This window comes from Staurois parvus, unplaced genomic scaffold, assembly GCF_062004578.1.
Source record: "Staurois parvus isolate SC_StPar_1 unplaced genomic scaffold, SC_StPar_1.0 ptg000684l, whole genome shotgun sequence".
Taxonomy (NCBI): domain Eukaryota; kingdom Metazoa; phylum Chordata; class Amphibia; order Anura; family Ranidae; genus Staurois; species Staurois parvus.
In genome coordinates this window covers 434,798-453,849 of record NW_028318480.1, presented here as the reverse complement: position 1 = coordinate 453,849, position 19,052 = coordinate 434,798, and the positions used below count along the sequence as shown (strand labels likewise).

At 40.0% G+C, this 19,052-nt stretch overlaps 1 protein-coding gene across 1 annotated transcript in view; it reads left to right on the top strand.

The window, feature by feature from the left end:
- The first annotated feature begins 9,294 nt into the window (after positions 1-9,294).
- LOC149447470 (short transient receptor potential channel 5-like) overlaps positions 9,295-19,052 on the top strand; it is a 431,706-nt gene continuing 421,948 nt past the window's right edge. The window contains exon 1 of the mRNA XM_089652492.1: positions 9,295-9,813. The gene's annotated coding sequence lies outside the window, so the exon portion shown is untranslated. The remainder of the gene's footprint in view (positions 9,814-19,052) is intronic.

Sequence of the window (19,052 nt, the reverse complement as noted above, 5' to 3'; positions counted from 1 at the left end):
AACATTAATTTAAAAAATTCTTCCATGGAGGAAAAGAGAACAAAACTGCTGCAGGTAAAAGGTCCCTTTCAGACGGGGTGGACTCCGTCAAGAGGATCTGCCTGCTCAGCAGGGGATGACAGGTCCACTGTTCTCTATAGGGCTGTCAGATGGAAATGGAGAGCCGGATTTCCATCCGACTGTCATCCAATCTTCGGGACGGATGGGGAACAGATCCCCATCTGTCTGTTTAAGCGGACAGGACTGTATGCCAGCGGGTGTCAGCTGACATCTGCCGCTCCATAGAGAGTTATGGATAGTCCGATGGGTCCGCCTGAAAAGCTGACAGTGTTAAGGGGGCCTAAAGTGCAGACACTCCAAGGTGCCTGCAGCAGCCTCCCAAGTCCTTCAGTCAAAGCTTGATCCCAGGCCTTCTGACAGACAGGGTTCCAACACTTCATTCCACTATTCCCAGTTCCTGCATGTTCCTATTGTCCTAATAATTTGATGGGCAGTGTCAATAGCCAATAAAAAAACACAGACGCGATAGAAGGCGGTTAGTAAGATTCAGCACTATCAGTATGTGCAGAAGCTTTGCTTGTCAGAAGGGTCTGGGATTTTGGCCATGACAGACCAATCTGGCCATGGCTTCAACAGTTATTCTGACATTCACCAAACATTCACTGCAGGTGAATCTTTTTTTTATATGTTATAAATGACAGGGAATTATTCATCACCAGTGAATGTTTGGGAAAAGTCACCATCATTCTTTGAAAAAAAAAAAAGGTCCAAAATGTGTACCCAATTAAAAATACACTTAGGCCTCCATTTACACAACAAATAGATTTCAGAAAGTATACATAACCACTTGCCCTCCAGAAGATTTACCCCCCCAACCAGGCAATTTTTTGCTATTTGACACTGCGCTATTTCAACTGGTAATTACACGGTCTTGCAATGCTCTACCCAAACGAAATGTATGTCCTTTTTTCACACAAATAGAGCTTTCTTTTGGTGGTATTTGATCACCAATGGGGGTTTTATTTTTTAACCACTTGCCCTCCTGAAGATTTACCCCCCATCCTGACCATGCCATTTTTTACATTACGGCGCTGCGTTACTTAACCGACAATTGTGCGGTCATGCAACACTGCACCCAAATAAAATTTACTTTTTTTCCCACAAATTGAGCTTTCTTTTGGTGGTATTTGATTGCATGTTCAGTTTTTATTTTTTGTGCTATAAAAAAAAAAAAAAAGACCGTCAATTTTGAGAAAAAAAAAAATATTTTTTACTTTTTGCTATTAAACATGTACAGTAAAAAAATCAAAAAATTCAAATTTTGGCATAAATTTAGGCCAAAATGTATTCTGCTACATGTCTTTGCTAAATAAAATCCCAATGCGTGTAAATTAATTGGTTGACGTGAACGTTATAGCGTTTACAAATGACGGTATAGATACTGGAATTTTTTTGTTTTTATACTAATAATGGTGGTGATCAGCGACTAATAGCAGGGCTGAGGGGGCTGACTTGGTGTCACTGACATCCCCAGTGACACCAATACAGTGATCAGTGCTAAAAAAAAAAGCACTGACACTGTACTAATGGCACTGGGCAGGAAGGGGTTAACATGAGGGGCGATCAAAGGGTTACTTGTGTGCCCCCTACCCGGAAATGCAAAATCACATATATATACGTGATTTTGTGCACCCCTGCCGTCCTGTAGCAGTATATCTGCTATAGGGCGGTGGGGATGTGGTTAATAATAAGATGATATAAACGAAAAAAGACTGAAAATTAAAAAAAAAAAACAATATTTTTTACTTTCGGTTATAAAAAAGACATAGTAAAGTCAAAGCTAGACATAAATTTAAGCTAAAATGTATTCTGCTACATTCCTAAAATGCCAGGATAGTACAATCCCCCCCCCCAATTATCCCTTTTTGGATAGTAGACACCCCAAGGAATTTGATAAGAGGAATTGGGTTTTGAAAAAGAAGAAAAGAAAAGAAAAAGTTTTTGTTTTCTTTCTTTGTTTTCCAAAAACTTGTGGCAACAAATGAGATCTGAAAAATACTCACCATGCCTCTTAGCAAATACCTTGGAGTGTCTCCTTTCCAAAAAGGAGTTATTTGGTGGGGGGAGGGGTGCTTCTACTATCTTGGCATTCCAGTGCCAACATTTGACGCTTACGCCAGACAACACCCACTTTTCAAACCACTTGCCTTCTGACACGTTTTGTTTACTTGAAAAAACTGTTTTTTACTAGAAAATTACTTTGTACCCCCAAACATTATATATGTTTTAGAGTAGAAGCCCTACAGAATAAAATAGTGGGTGTTGATTTTTTTTAAGTCACACAGCGTAGAAATTTTTCAAACACAATATTTTTTAAAAAATACACTTTTTTAGAATTTTAGTGCACAAAAACACAGTAGATTGCCAAATTGTTTGAAAAGAAAAATCTAAAAAATGATGTTACGCCGAGTAAATGCATCCCAAACATGACATGCTTTAAAATTGTGTATGCCTGTGCAACAGCGACAAATTACATAAATTTGTAATATCCATAGGTGATGCTTTAAAAGCATCACCACCACAGCCAGGTCACCACTTTATATAAACACAGGAAGTCTAGTGCGAGAATTATTGCCCTCAATGTGATACCTCACATGCATGGTACAATCTCTCGTTACATATCGCCACGGGACAGCTGCTTGCGTTTTCCTTTGCACGCGAGCACAGGAGTGGGGGTGAATTTTAATTTAATTTATTTTACTTTTTCAAATTATTTTTACACTGTACCTTTCTTTTTTTTTTAATCACTTTTATTGTTATCATAGGGAATGTAAATATCCCTTGTGATAGCATTAGGCAGTGACAAGTATTCTTTTCTGGGGTCTATTAGACTCTAGATCTCTCCTCTGCCCTTAAAGCATCTGATCACACCAAGATCGGTGTGATCAGACGCTTTCCCAATTTTAAAAAGACACTGGCGAAATGGAAACGATTAAATGCTCTTAGCTTCCGGTCTCTTAGACCATACAGATGATTGGAGACATTCCAGTCTCTGATCAGCTCTATTGTCAGCCAGCTGAACTGTTGCCTGTATTTTTGGATTCCCCGGTGAAAGAGAAACAGGAGGGCCCAAGAAAACCTTGGAAGGTGGTGTGGAGGAGCGGGGTAGTCTCTTCCCGCTGCTTCGAACAGCGATCCAGCAGCTAATTAGTGGCTAGGATTGGTTTTGCATGAAAGCCGACCACCAGCTGAAAAAAACAATATCAGAATGATTCCTGTAGCTGCTGGCATTGTCCTGGTATAACCACTCAAATTCCAGGGATGTACCATTATGTTGCTGGTCCATGTTGGGCATATATATAACAGCAGAGAACACGGGCATATAATGAATCGGGTCTGTGGACCAATATGACCGCAATTCATTCTTATTTTATGCTGCCCATGTTAAGGGTTAGGCCCAAAAAAGTTTTAAATTCAGAAACTGTGATAGGTTTCCATGCGAACTGTCTGGCAGGAGCTGAATTTGGGTGGGCAGCAATGTATTTTGTGTATAAATTGATTTGGACCATAATCAATTGATACAAATCTTCTGTGAAAAACAGCAGAGGGGCTAAATGCTAGTGCTGACAGCGAATGGGGCTGATCCTGCTAACACTGCATTTTTGGGACACTATACAAAGGAGGCACTAGTATAGTTCTGTTCGTGATGAATATATTGATTCGTACAAACATAATACAAGTAATGACGGTGATCAGCGACCTATAGCGTGAGTGTGATAGTGTGCAGGCAATCTATATGCTGACACTGTATTAATGGCACTGGCTGGGTGACAGGGTGATCAAAGGGTTAAATGTGCTAATCTAATGTGTGTGTAAAATGTAGTGCAGAGGGCAGCGGTGGGTGCACGCATTCACACGCACATCTGGAAATAGAAAGCGACGTAAGATTAGGACGCTTTGCCCAGAGCTGCCACTAGCCTGTTCATTGTTGGCGAACAGGCGGCAAGTAGTTAAACAAAAAAAAAATTTGCGCAAAATTTTTTTAAAACATTTACCATTTTTTTAAACATTATTTTTCTTTTTTTTACAATTAAAAAACAAATTTCATCAGAGTAGCGCAATATTACCATAGTAACATTGTACTACTCTGAGGGGTAATCAGGGATATTTTTTTTTACACTTTACATTGCATGAGCAATGAAGATCATTGCTCTGCAATGCAAAGCTTGAACGTGTTAAGTTCATGACAATTCAATATAATAGTGAGCTGTGATTGGCTGCAACTGGTCACATGGTACAGGGTGCTACGATTGTCCCCGTGTGTCATGTGAGAGCTGTAGACCAATCACAGCTCTCCAGAAACAGAAGAAAAGCTTTTATGAATCAGGTTGATTCATAAGAGCTTTGTTGTCATTGTGATCATGTCATCGCATAGCGATCACGTCATCACCAGGTCCGATTACCGGGATTCTCATTCTGCTGTGGAAACAGCGGACACGGGGGGAGGGGGGGTTGGGTAGGGTTGAATGCCTGGTGTGTTGGCAAAGGTAGCTGACGCCTGTCCGCAGTACATTGCGGTGGGCGGCCCAAAAGTGGTGAAAGTAGATCTTGCCTGAAAAAAATATGAAGGCCACTATTGGCAACTTTCTCACCAAACAAGTTTAGTTAGCTGTTTTGCTAACCTATTGGCTTCAACAGTCAATCACTTACCTTAAAGTGTCAATAATTAATATGTAGTGTATGGTATAATTAAAATCAAGGTCCATATACTGGTGAATTAGAAGGCTTTTAAATACCTTTTTTATGTAGTTTTGATGTTGCTCATGTGCTCCTTTTAACAGATTTAAAAAGGAAAAACCTAATCTAAATATACAGTAAATAGCATCATAAATTAAATTAAAGTGGACCTAAAGTCAAAGCTTTTTTTGCATTAATGCATTCTATGCATTAAGGCTAAAAAGCCTTCCAGTTGCTGTTCCTCCCTATCTAAATACTTAAATACTTACTTGAGCCCTGTATCGATCCAGCACTGTGCCCGCCTGCAGGTCTTCTCTTCCCTCCCACTAGCTCTCATAGGTTTGGCTGAAAGCAGTAGGAGCCATTGACTTTTGCTAGTGTTTGTCAAATCCTGTGAGGAGGGAACTGGGGGCAAAGCTGAGCTGCAATGCGTGTGTCTATGGGAATACACAGCCTAGCTCAGTAGCATACCCCCATGTGTGCCCCCATAGGAAGCTGAGGTTTGGGGCTGCTCTGTGCAATACCCATGTACAGGGCAGGTAAGTATTACATGTTTATTATTTATTTATTTCAGTTACTTATATAGTGCTGTCAATTTACGCAGTGCTTTACATATATATATTGTACATTCACATCAGTCCCTAACCCTCAAAGGGCATACAATCTAAGGTCCCTAATTTACATCCATACACATACTAGGGCCAATTTAGACAGGCTCCAATTAACCTACCAGCATGTCTTTGGAGTGTGGGAGGAAACCGGAGTACCCAGAGGAAACCCACACAGGCACAGGGAGAACATGCAAACTCCAGGCAGGTGGTACCGTGGTTGGGATTCGAACCAACGGCCCTAGTACTGCCAGGCAGAAGTGCTAACCATTTAGCCACTGTGCCTACCCATTTAAAAAACAAATTACTTTACAACCTTTTTAAAACCCATGAAAGCAATACTTGCTTTCATGTATGGACATGAATGTTTGTTATGGCATAAAAAAAAATCATTGTACTGTTTCAGTTGCCCCACATGACACTCCTGACCTCATGAGGGGTGGCTAAAGGGAACATGGAGGAATATGACAGCTATGCTGTTTATCATTGCCATCTATGTGGGTGAAGTTCTGGCACATTAATGATTAAAAACTGCTCCGAATATAAATAAGATCATGTGAAACAAAACACACGAACGCAAGCATTTTGTCATGGTTGCACTTTACATAATATTTACATTTAGATCATTTTTTTAATCAATCATGTGTAGCACTACCTCTTTAGGAGTTGTTGAAGTTTGGGTCCCCATATAGTCCTGCACAGTCAGGCAACACACATTTCTTTCACTCAGACTTGCATTTAGGAGACAGTAACCAGTCCTTGAGCTTTGTTTTAATGTTTTATTAGGGGATTTAGAACTTGGATGGGGTAAGGGGTGTATGGGATACCTAAGGGTATGGCAACCTCTTAGCAACTACGTACAAGACTTTACAGCAAACAGTCTCTTTTGGAGAGCTAGCCAGCATCTCCTGTAGTACCAGCCCAGACCCCAGATGAATCCTCTCCTCATCCAGCTGTACTGGGTAAATTCCTGGGCAGGGGATCCAGTGCCTGCCAGTGACTGTGTGAACAGTCCCGGGTAAAAAGCTAATTCAGTTCCCAGTGCCTCTTTCCCCTTACTGGCCCAGGAGGTGCAGGTTTACTCACTCAGTCCTTCTCCTGTGTTGCTGGTGGGCTGGTGGTTGCTCAAAAAAATGGCAACTGTCCCAACCTATAACTAGGCCCAGCAGTAAGGTGCACATGGAAGGGCAATACACATCACAAATGAACAAAGGATTTCTCAGCAACACTTACCAGACAGCCTGTAAAATTACAAATTTGGCCCTGTCTAACAGTTTTCATTAAAAACAGAGGGTTTTGTTTGCACACATTTGCACATACATGTGTAAGCCACAGTCCTGCGTCAAGGGTCCTCTGTATACTGTGGACCTAACTCTAAAATTGACACAGTCTCCATAGTAGGAGCACATATATCAATGGATAGGTTAAGGGCAGGTGTGCTTGGAGGAGCCCATCCCTCCTTAAAGGTACAGGGACGCACATGATGCTCAGCTATAGCAAAATGACAGCAAAGTCATCCAGTGCGTCCCTGCAACCTGGCAGCTACCAGGCTTTCTAGCTGGGCCACTCCTTCCCTGCTGCACAGGTGGTCCTCACTCTGGGGGGCTGGTGAAGTCCCCAACTTTCCCTCCCTCCAAACTCCACTGCCTGTAGGTGGGCCCCCTCTAAGGCTCCGGTTCTCCAGCCTCACTTCCTCTGTCCTGGCCCCTTGTCAAGCCTGCTGTTGGGGATTGACCAGGATCCTCTAAGAGTACAGACTAGCTGCTCCTTACCTCTGCCTACTGCTTCTAGATTGTTCTCCAAAGTTCCGGAGCAGGGGGAAGTCTCAGAGAGCCAGTCTGCAGAGCTGCTCAGCTCCTGACCTAAATTTGACCCACCTGGCTATCATATCTAGGCTGCTACTCAGCTTCTAACTTACAATTAGTACTAGAGCTCCCCCTAGCTAACTAGGAGGGTGCTACACATGTGACTGCAAGAACCCTACCCACATAATCACATGGATGGCAATGATCAACAGTGGTGCAATGAGGATATGTTCTGCTTTCAGCCATGAGTCATGTTCCTGCAGCTGTCCCACACAAAGTTGGGAGTGTCATGTGGGGCGGCTTGTTAAAGAGGAAAAGAACAATTCAGTGCATGCAGACTCTGAATGGCAACACAGAACAGTGAGAATTGCTCAACGCGGCATTACCACTCTGAATAGGGTATTGGTGAAATCACTAGGTAATTGCAACCACAGCAAGATCTATTATAAAAAATAAACAGCACACATAATCATGTGTGTTTAGAACAGATATTACATCTTTTACTGTTTAAGTGTTACTAAACCCACAAAAGTAAAATCAGTCTGTATATGCAGTAAAGCATGCTTGTTATACTCACAGTGGAACCTAAGGGATTAATTCTCCACATTGTGCAAAAAGGCTGTTTGATCTTGCCTTCTATGATCCTCCCCCTACTTCCACAGTCCCCAATCCATCTGCTGATAGTACAAAGCCCTAGGAGGTACATGCTCAATTTGGTGTGTATTGCTAGAGATGTTTTTTTTTTTGGGGGGGGGTGCATGTGACCAACACAGGGCTAATCAGCACTGTCCAGTCAGAGGGTCATGGGTCATGCAGCCTCATAAGACAGTCTGAGGAGAATGAAAACATGAAAACTCCTCCTATAAGCTTTAACCAGTGCTTGGCTGGACACTGATAGAAGTCACAAGACTGCAATATACTGCCGATGAAAAAAGGTATTTAGCAGATTTTATTTACTAAAATAATTGCATTTCTGTGTCTGTGTACTGTGGGATATAGTGAATGCAGGGTCCAGGGTTTAGTAATACTTAAAGTATGGAAGTCAGAAAATGACCATATCTACTGTAAATATTTGATTCACGTCTCTGGCTCAGAGTATTAAAGCCAGAGGATCAGTATGAGAGCAAGACAACTAGCATTTTCATTAGAATAGATTAGCAATGGCAGTCTCTATGTTACACTGATGAAAGGAAACCTTTAACTTCTTTCAGCCTGTTTCTTTGCTTCTCCCACAAATCTGTCTTCTGGACTCTAATTATGTTCAGTTTAGATGTAGCACACTGTCATCCTAATCATTTTCAAGCTTTTCTCTTCTGCAGAGTAACTATTGCATACAATGTAAATCGAGCAAGCTGTTTACGTGGTGGCTGGAAATCGCAATGCTTCCTTCGGATACAGGATCACAATGGCTTTGCACTATAATATGCAGCAGACCTGCGTATTGTCATCCCTTACAATAAACAAGATGGTGGGTTTTTTTCAGGACATTTAACTTGTAAACACTTAAAACATAAGGGCAGCAAGGCACACTTTCACGCCTGTGGTCTATTCTGATTAAAATAAGAGAACATCCAGATTAATCTTTTTATTTCCTGCAGGATGTCAAAAAGTTCTGAAGGTTTTTCAGCAGCATCCCCATGATATATTTCATTCTTTAAATGCACAATCAGCTGTCATCGCTATAGTAACCGTAACCAACAGGACAGTCCCAGAGCCTTAAATCTGAAGCTTGATGCTGTAGTGAAGAGACATTAACCTCATTTTGCCCGGTTTTATTAGATCCAACAATTTGCTGCAATCACAGTAGTTAGTTGTAACCCTTTACTGTCAGGCATTAACATACAACCTGCTATTTCATCCTACAAAGCATCAGCTTGGGCTGAAATACAATTCAAATAATCATTGTGGCAGATTCCTGCAATTATCTGTGAAAATCAATCCACAGGGAATAGGGTCAAACAGGCGAAAATGTAACACTGTTGCTCACAATAGCATCAGGGTACAAAGTGGAAAATGCTTGTGAGCATGCATCTGTATTTGGTGCTTGTATATATGTGTGCAAGGTGTTAGGCAGAGGCTGACAGAGGGAGAGATAGGGTGGGAGGGAGAGGATAGAGGGAGGTGCATGCATTTCACTGACTGCTGCTTCTGCTCCTTGAAACACACACACATACAAGCATCATACAACAGCATCCTCAGCCATCATCTAAAGGTAACCCTTCACCGGAGGCAGAAGCATCTTCTGATTAGTCTGGGAAATTATCACTCATGGCAGTGTGCAATGCAACAGACAGTTATTGTAGGGGTATGGCAAACTATCCCCTGTTTTTCTAGTGGAAGATGCTTTCATCTCTAGAGGTCTATTGAATTAAAGAAACCATGATCTTGTTGCTGTATATAATCTCTAAATGGAGAAGGGGATATTGGTTCCTTGGATCGATCTGAAGACGCTATAAGGAGAATTCATTATTATATGGTTTTTATTACGTATTTATTCTTCGGCATTTAACTACCATGGGGAACTTTTGGAGAAGATAGACAAAATGTGGTACTTACTGGACTTACTGGGCTGCTTCTCAGGTTGACAAGAGGATGTATAGCAGAAGTGGATGCGACGTACACAAGCAGACCTTTGATCATGTAGACCTTAAGAGTCAGCCTAGGTAAGTCCACACCGTTCACATCTATTGTTCTCCTGCTTAATGATGCACACAGAGGGGCCTGGAGCACAGATAGTATTGATATTGCTTGTTAAGAAATATATTGATAAAACGATAATATGTATAATACGAATAGTAAGGCGGAATCTGGACTAGATATAACAGAATATCAGTTTATGGTGCAGCGGTATATGGTACATCCTAAAGCAAGACAATATGCATAATCAACCATGGTGTTCGACAGCGGCTTAAGTATTAAAGCCCAGCAGAACGGAAAAGCCAGAGTTAAGGCAATTAAAGGAACCCGATGTTTAATCCACACAGTGATTCAGTGAATTATATCTGCTGCATTGCTGGAATCTTGAAATATTAGTTGAGCCTTTGTCTGACCCAGTTTTCCGCTGCTTAGAAATTTGGTTTGTATAGTCTCAACCATGGAACAGTTGTCATACCTGTAAATTGTTTCAGAGTGATCTTTGACCTTTGAAATGTCAGGTTTACAATACAAAATCCACTTCAGTGTCAGTGCTGCACAAATTCGTAGTCATTCGCTGCATGATGTAATGCCAGGTCAGAATGTTATAAGTTAGCTGACAGCTGAAGCTTGCATAGCCACATTTTGGTTCATTTTATACTATTTAGTCATTCTTTTCCAGATAGTGTCTTCTATCTTCAGCAAAATTCAACTCAAAGCTCAGTGTTGTGAATATGTGATATACATTGATCTGTAAGATACACCGATTCTGGAAGTCTAATACAAAACATATGCAGAATTCTTATTTTTTTAACAAGTATAATTTATTTAAATCTATCTGAGGATGAACTGGGATTGATGCTACAAATGTTTGTCTGTTCCTTTGATGCGTCTTAATCCTGTCTGCTCTCAACTGCGGATGCTGGCAATATAATTATGGCATAAATCTGCACCAAATGTAATCTCGCCATATCTCCAAATGAAATACAAATGCATTTATATTGAAGACCGCATACCTTTTTTGTAGCACAATTATACCTTCAGTATTCATGAATATTTGCAACAGGTACTGCACTTGCCTTTACCTAAAGAAATCAATCCTGGAATACAGCAGCCAACCAGCATGGCATTGCCTACATTTTTTTTTCTGGCTCGTTCACCAGAAGTGGCCATATTACAAGGCTTAATACAGTATGCCTCCTGGAAGCTTCTAAATGTAGGGTATTAGGCTTTCCAGCCTCACTGAGCATACAGACACAACATACAATGAAGAGCACATCTTATTGGTTGCATAATCCTGGATCATTGCAGAAGTAAGCTCAGCGAAGAACAACAATGAATGCAGTCCCTTGTGAGTGATAACACATATGGTGAAAAGTTTTCCTATTAATATGACAATATTCATACCATTACTGCTTGCTGACAATTGAAATGCCAAATGATAGGCTACAGACCATATTCTGCCAGTCTAATCTCAATGTTAGTTCAGAATAATTGTTGAATTATAATCAGTTTTTGTGAATTATTTCTATCATATTGCATTTTTTGAATTATAATCCGTTTTTGTTAATTATTTCTATCATATTGCATTTTACTTGCAACTTTACTGTATATTTAACATTTTTTTAAATATTTTTAATTAATTTTTTTACTATTAAAGATATTTTAAAGGGAATTTGTCGTCTTTTGGATGCTAACATAAATATGTAAATGTGATCAGTTCGATGTAAGTAATTCACGTAATGTGCATTGAGCTTTTACAAACCATAAATTGCCATATGTCAGTAGGTGCTGCCATACTTTTTCATTGTATAAGGATACGACACTTCCTGGTAAATAGAGCAGCATAGTGCCTGTGTTCTCCTAAATCTCTTATCTCACTGTAAATCTATTGGTCAGCTCAGGCTCACTGTAAAGAACACACGTTTAATACAACTTACTATGCAATTGATTTTACCTCAGCAGTCATGCAGCTGGGATGCATATTCCACTACCTGGAATGTAGAAATACAAAAAGTCAATCAGAGAAGACTCTACAAATCAATATTTTATTGCTCAACATCAAGCTCACATACTGCTAGCATGTAAAAAATAAAAATATTTTAAGTAAACTTTACAATAGAAAACAGCCAGATACAATTGGGCTTATGGAAGAATCTTAAAGTGTTACTAAACCCAGGACCCTGCATTCTCTCTGTCTGGTCTCCCAAAGTACACAGAACATGGAAGTGCAATTATTTTTAGTAAATATAAACTGCTATAAGAGATAAGAGAGGAACACTGGAAGAAGAGGAGGATCAGAGACATCAGGATTAAACAGAATGTTTGAACAATGCAGAGGATTACCCCTTAGGTTCCACAGTGAATATAACAAGCATACTTTACTGCATGTACAGACTGATTTTACTGTTGTGGGTTTAATAACACTTTACATCTCAATCAAACCCTTAGTTTAAGTCAGCTAAATTCATTTCAGGTGCCTCAAACCAAAATGTGTTCAATGTCTAAAGTAGCCACTGCCTGAGTAGAAAAGCCTGTCTCCTGTCAGCATGCTGCAGACTTGGACCCTTGCTCTCTGTAGAGGATCGGCAATCTTTTTGCAGAAATCTGACATATCCTCTACTAAGTCAGTGCCAAGATGTTCCAATCAGCAGGGATCATGAGCTGATGGCAGAGGTATAGGGAACCAGTAAAGGTCCTCTTCAACAGGATCACTGCTTCCGTACAGAGTGCAAGGCTCCCACTATTCAACTACCAGAAGGGGACAGGCTTTTCTACTCAGGCTGCCACTGCTTCAGGAAAAAAATACCTTTAAGACATTGAACACCTCTTGTGATACCCCTGGAATATATTTAGATGTTTTAAACTGAGCGTTTAGTTGGACTTACTATTCAGTTGTTAAGGTTCTGCAGGCCTACCTTTAGACAATGTATGTTTGACATGTTTTTTTTTTAGCTTTGTTTGAACCTGACACTTCTTACCATTAGTCTGACAGTTGACTTACCTCACTTGCTGTCTTCCACTTCTATGAATGTATATCAGTGCAAAATTAGATAGACCCTTGGCCCATTAGAGAAATGTAAATATCTGATACCTGTTACCTGCAATGGAAATAGCCAGTTTATGATTCAAGGGCTGCATTATAGTTTTGCAGTCTCCATACTGATATAGTCACCCTACCTGTGCCTTCTTTGCCTCTCAGAGAGTAGGTTGGCCTGAGGCATCTCACTAAATCTTTTAGATCCTTGAGAAATGGCCAACAAAGTTGCCAACAGACCATTACTTCTACTAATCCCAGTGTCGGTTTGACAGCCAAAAGGTTACTTTAATAAAGTAAAGTATTTAGCTGTTGAGTCCCTAAAGCTCCCTGCTTCCCTCATTGCAGCCCACAAGTTTTGCATTATTTTTATATTCTGATGTGCAAAAAAAGAATCTACAGTACTTCCAGAAGCTACTAGATGGAGCATGGAATTTCTCCCGAAATTACCCGATGTACCCAATCAGCCCCTTACTACATTTATCTAAATACCTCTATTGCGTCATGATGCTGGCTATCAGTGACACCAAGCAACTCATGGTGTTGGTTTAGACCCTCCCACACTTCCCAGGTCTTGTGATTGACATGTTAATGTCAAAGTGGAAGCAAATAGGGGTTGATTTACTAAAACTGTAGAATGTAAAATCTGGTGCAGCTGTACATGGTAGCCAATCAGCTACTAAATTTAGCTTGTTCAATTAGGCTTTGACATAAAACTGGAAGCAGATTAGTTTCTATGCAGAGCTGCACCAGATTTTGCACTTTACAGCTTTAGTAGATCAACCCCATATTTTCCCATGACACTTGTCATTTGAGTTGTTTACACTGGCAGTGTATTTCCACTTTATTGGAATGGGCAGTCTGTCTCATGTTTGGTCCAAATTGCTATCTGGAGGACCCCAAGAACAACTCTTCCTACTAAAACAGCAGAATGTACACATTAACCAGAACTTGTAGGCCACCACTCAGGGAAAACACTTATCTCTTCAAAAAAAGTATAGACTCCTACCTAGACTGCCTGTATAGGTGGTAAAGATATCTGCACTAAAAGAGCAGTTATACTTTAATGATATATATATATATCCCATATCAGTCAAGAAATCTATACTAGTAACTATATTGAGTGCCTGTGATAGCAAAGGGATATCACTTGACTCTTATAGAAAAACCCTAAAAACATATGGGGTACATTACTGTATTTGAACAGCCTACAATTTAGCATGGTCAGTACAGAACAGGTAGTAATGCAGTGGTTCATTAATCTAATCTCACTAATACACAATGCAAAGAATGGGCACCTTTTATGCTGAATAGTTGGCATTTTTACAAAAAAAGCCTCTGTCAGCTTGTTTTGTTTCAATGTTTTTTATCGTTCTCTCCAAGATGGCCTCTACAAGAAACCAAGACTGGTATTTATTACCTGTTGTTATATACCAGCTTCTCAGTCATTTCAATTCTGAAGGTTTAGTTGGTTTCTTGGCAAACAGCATGTTATCTTTTCACATATCTGAATTGGAAACATGTATTTTGACACATTGAACAGTTCTGTATGTGGTCCAGTTCATCGTTAACCAGTTATTATTTTTTTTTAAATAGCAATCTTAGAAAGCCATACTATTACACATGGAACATCCAAGGATACTGACATTGTTTTGTATCCTAGCATAATTTTTTCCTATTCCACTTTTATGAAAAACAGAAGCAGTAACCTAACACGCTACGGAATTTCACTGCCTTTGTAAATTTGATATTATTTTCATTAATCTTTCTATACTAACTTATGAAAGCTAGAATTATCTGGCTACAATTGTTATAAAGTGGCACTAAAGGCAAACTCAAAAATGACAAACTGTATATAATACAGTCTGTCAAATGTTTCTTTCTATAACTACTTGAAAAGTGTTAGCTGGAGTTAGGCTTTCATTTGTTAGTTGTTTATGTCAAGTCCATCTGAATGTTTTAGTCCATTTAACACTATGCTCTCTAGATAATGCTGCTGTCCAAGGGTATCTCTGTTGCTCCTTTATAGATAGAGGAGCCACCCTAAGACAGAAGGTGTGTTACTAGCTGGATCACCAGGTGAGAATAAAAGAAACAAAATTAAAAACAAAAAACTAATGCAGCCACAGCATCTAAGGATTGGTAAGCTGCAATATATTACACTTTTGTTTTAGGGTTTAGATATACGTTAAAATGGACTTTGGCTTGTCTAATGTTTTTCACTTCCTGTTAGTTACAACAATTTTGAATTTGCTTGATACTCTTCATTTTTTAGATGTGGTTAAACTTTTTCAGTAGAGACATAACCAAAAACCATAGGGCACTGGAACAAAATGTGATTGGATCCTCTACACATTGGGATTGATTTACTAAAACTGGAGGCAAAATGTGGTACAGCACTGCACAGAATCTAAAATTGAACAAGCTGAAGTTAGAAGCTGATTGGCTACCTTGTACAACTGTCCTAGATTTTCCACTCTCCAGTGTTAGTAAATCAACCCCATTACACCAATGCTGTTAATAATGTCAATGGACTCGAGTTGCCATTTTGTAATAAAATGAAGTATACAGTGTTTTCTTCCAAAGATGACTAATAGTCCTAGAAGACTAGTTTTTGTTTGTTTGTTCTTGAAACAATGGAAGCAGACAGATGGTGAAACTGAGAGGAACAGTTGAGTACTTGGGTTCTAATGATTATTGGACCAAGTTAAGCAAAACTAGAACTCGTTAAAAAATTCCTGAGAAATGTTACCTGAGAAAAAGAATTTAGTTCCAAATATGTACAGTTGCAAGAAAAAGTATGCGAACCTCTTGGGATTACGTGGAGTTTTGCATGAATTGGGCATAAAATGTGGTCTGAACGTCAGCTAAGTCACAACAATAGAAGAACACAGTCTGCTGAACATAATACTACACAAACATTAGATGTTGCCATGGTTTAATTACACATAACATGTAAAGATTCACAGTGCAGGGAGGAAAAAGTATGTGAGGCCCTAGCTTAATGACTTTTCCCAGAGCTAATTGGAGCCAGGAGTGAGCCAACCTTGACTCCAATCAGTGTGATGATATTGGATGTGTTGCTGACAGCTGTCCTGCCCTTAAAAAACACACACCTGTTTTGGGTTTACTGGTTTCAAGAAGCACTGTCTGATGTGAACCATGCCTTGCAGAAAAGAGCTCTCAGAAGACCTACAATCAAGAATTGTTGACTTGCATGAAGCTGGAAAGGGTTACAAAAGTATCTCCAAAAGCCTTGATGTTCATGTTTCCACAGTAAGACAGACTGTCTACAAATGGAGAAAGTTTAGCACTGTTGCTACTCTCCCTAGGTGTGGTTGTCCTATAAAAATGACTGCAAGAGCACAGTGCAGAATGCTGCATGAGGTAAAGAAGAATCCCAGAGTGTCAGCTAAAGACCTACAGAAATCTCTGGCACATGCTAACATTTTTGTTGACACATCTACAATAAGGAAAACATTAAACAAGAATGGAGTACATGGAAGGACACCACGGAGGAAGCCATTGATGTCCAAAAAGAATATTGCAGCATGTTTGAAGTTTGCAAAAGAGCACCTGGATGTTCCACAGCACTACTGGCAAAATATACTGTGGACAGATGAAACCAAGATTGAGTTGTTTGGGAAGAACACACAACGCTATGTGTGGAGAAAAAAAGGCACAGCACACCAACATCAAAACCTCATCCCCACTGTAAAACATGGCGGAGGGAGCGTCATGGTTTGGGGCTGCTTTGCTGCCTCAGGGCCTGGACGGATTGTTGTCATTGATGGGAAAATGAATTCAAGAGTTTATCAAGACATTTTGCAGGAAAACATGCAACCATCTGTCCGCCAACTGAAGCTCCGCAGAGGATGGGTGATGCAACAGGACAATGACCCAAAGAATACAAATAATTCAACAAAACAATGGCTGCAACAGCACAGAATACGCCTTCTGGAGTGGCCCAGTCAGAGTCCTGACCTCAACCTGATTGAAATGCTGTGGCATGACCTTAAGAGAGCGATTCGCACCAGACATCCCAAGAATATTGCTACAGTGAAACAGTTTTGTGAAGAGGAGTGGTCCAAAATTACTCCAGATCGTTGTGCAGGTCTGATCTGCAACTACAGGAAATGTTTGGTTGAGGTTATTGCTGCCAAAGGAGGGTCAACCAGTTATTAAGTCCAAAGGTTCACATACTTTTTCCTCCCTGCACTGTGTATGTTTACATGTTATGTGCAATTAAACCATGGCAACATCTAATGTTTGTGTAGTATTATGTTCAGCAGACTGTGTTCTTCTATTGTTGTGACTTAGATGACGTTCAGAGCACATTTTATGCCCAATTCATGCAAAACTCCACATAATCCCAAGGGATTCACATACTTTTTCTTGCAACTGTATACACTACCTGAACACCTAAATCTAAAGAGAGTCCCAAAACTGCCAAAATCCACACTGAGCTTTTCCTCTTTTTCTCTATTCTTCCTTTTCCTATACTGGTTTTCCATACTGCTTGTACCATTTTTCTTGCTTCCCCTTTCCTTTACAGAAATGTCAGATCCTACACAGTAGTAAGTCAAAGCTGAAATCCCACAAAGGAACAGAAAGTAAAAAGAAAATGACCCTTAAAAAAAAAAGCCAGTGGTCTTGGCAGAAAAAAAGCTGTAATTTTGAGTGTTTTTTTGTACTAGTGTTTAGGCACGTATAACTTTTTTTTGCCAGAAAACTGCTCTCAAAAGTGCAAAACAGAAGGGTGTTTTTCTGCCTCTAAATGCCGAGCTCAAAATATGCCTCTAAATGACCTAATTAGCATGGACACATAGGAAAACATGAGTTTCTTCTACAGGCAACACTAAACCCCTCTTGGAGCAGTGTTTTTAAGCCCCTGTGCATGGACCCTTATTATCCTGCTTAAACACTTGTTCCATGGCACCAAGCCCACTTCATGACACAAGAAGAATTGGGATATAGAATAACTGATGGGCTCCATGCAACTCAAACTGCATAGGGGAGTTGTAGTAATTTTAAAATAAATCACAGCTGTGTTAGGGTTGTGAAGTTATGCTCATCAACTGAACTGAATGTAAGACCATCCTTACCAAAAGCTAATTTTGAGCACATTGGAAGAAGCACAGGAAAGCAGAACGGGAGTTCATGTACTATTTCCTGGTATGCATATTGGCAAAAAATGATTGTAAACCAAAAAGGGTTGATTTACCAAAAGCAAATAGTCTGTGCACTGCTCTAGATCTGAGGGGAAACTCTGAAATGAAGGGAAGGTCTGCTGATGTCTATCATCCAATCATGTGCAAGCAAAAAAGTAGGTGTTTTTATTTTCCTTGCATGTGATTGGGTATTATTTGCAAAGTGAACCTTTACCTCATTTACTAATGCTTTTGCAGTGCACAGTATATTTGCCTTTAGTAAAGGTAAGGTATGTCGTTTTGCTGATGACACAAAGGTGTGCGATAGGGTTGATATCTCTGTTGGTGTATGTAACATGGAACATGATTTGGCATTGCTGGAAGATTGGTAAAAAAAGTGGAAATTGCAGTTCAATGTTTATAAATGTAAAATAATGTACTTAAGGAAAAAGAATCCCTTGAGAGAGTACAACATTGGGGGTACATTGTTGGCCAGCACTTCAGAGGAAAAGGACTTGGGGGTACTTATTTTAGATGATTGCAAAATGAGCAAACAGTGTTGCCAGGTAGTGGGAAAAGCAAACAGAATTCTAGGCTGCATCACTAGATAACGTCGTGATGCCAAAACGCATCAGAATTTATGTCAGACATTACCGGAAGTATCGCGACAGCCATCTTGGTTGAGGTCCGGACTACCATAAGGATACAGTGAGCTATTAAGCTGTTTTAAAGCTGCATATAATCTGAATTTGATGTAAGCGCTTTGAATAAAGATTCTTAACAATATTAAGAAGGTTTTGCACAATGATATTGTACTTTCTTTCTGGGCATTAACACCTCTGATTTGGAGTACTAACAAGAGCCTGGAGTGATATTGGGTCTGAGCCAAGCCTGCATTACTTATCTTTGTGGTAAGGTATATGGGCTAACAGGTGCCTTACTATTCAGACCCCGGGGGATATTGACCACTTTTTGGCATAACACGGGTTTACAATACAAGAAGGACGGCTGTCTTCATAGTGGCAGCAGAATCCTGGAGCTAGGGGCGGACTGACCATTCAGAAACTCGGGCACTGCCCGA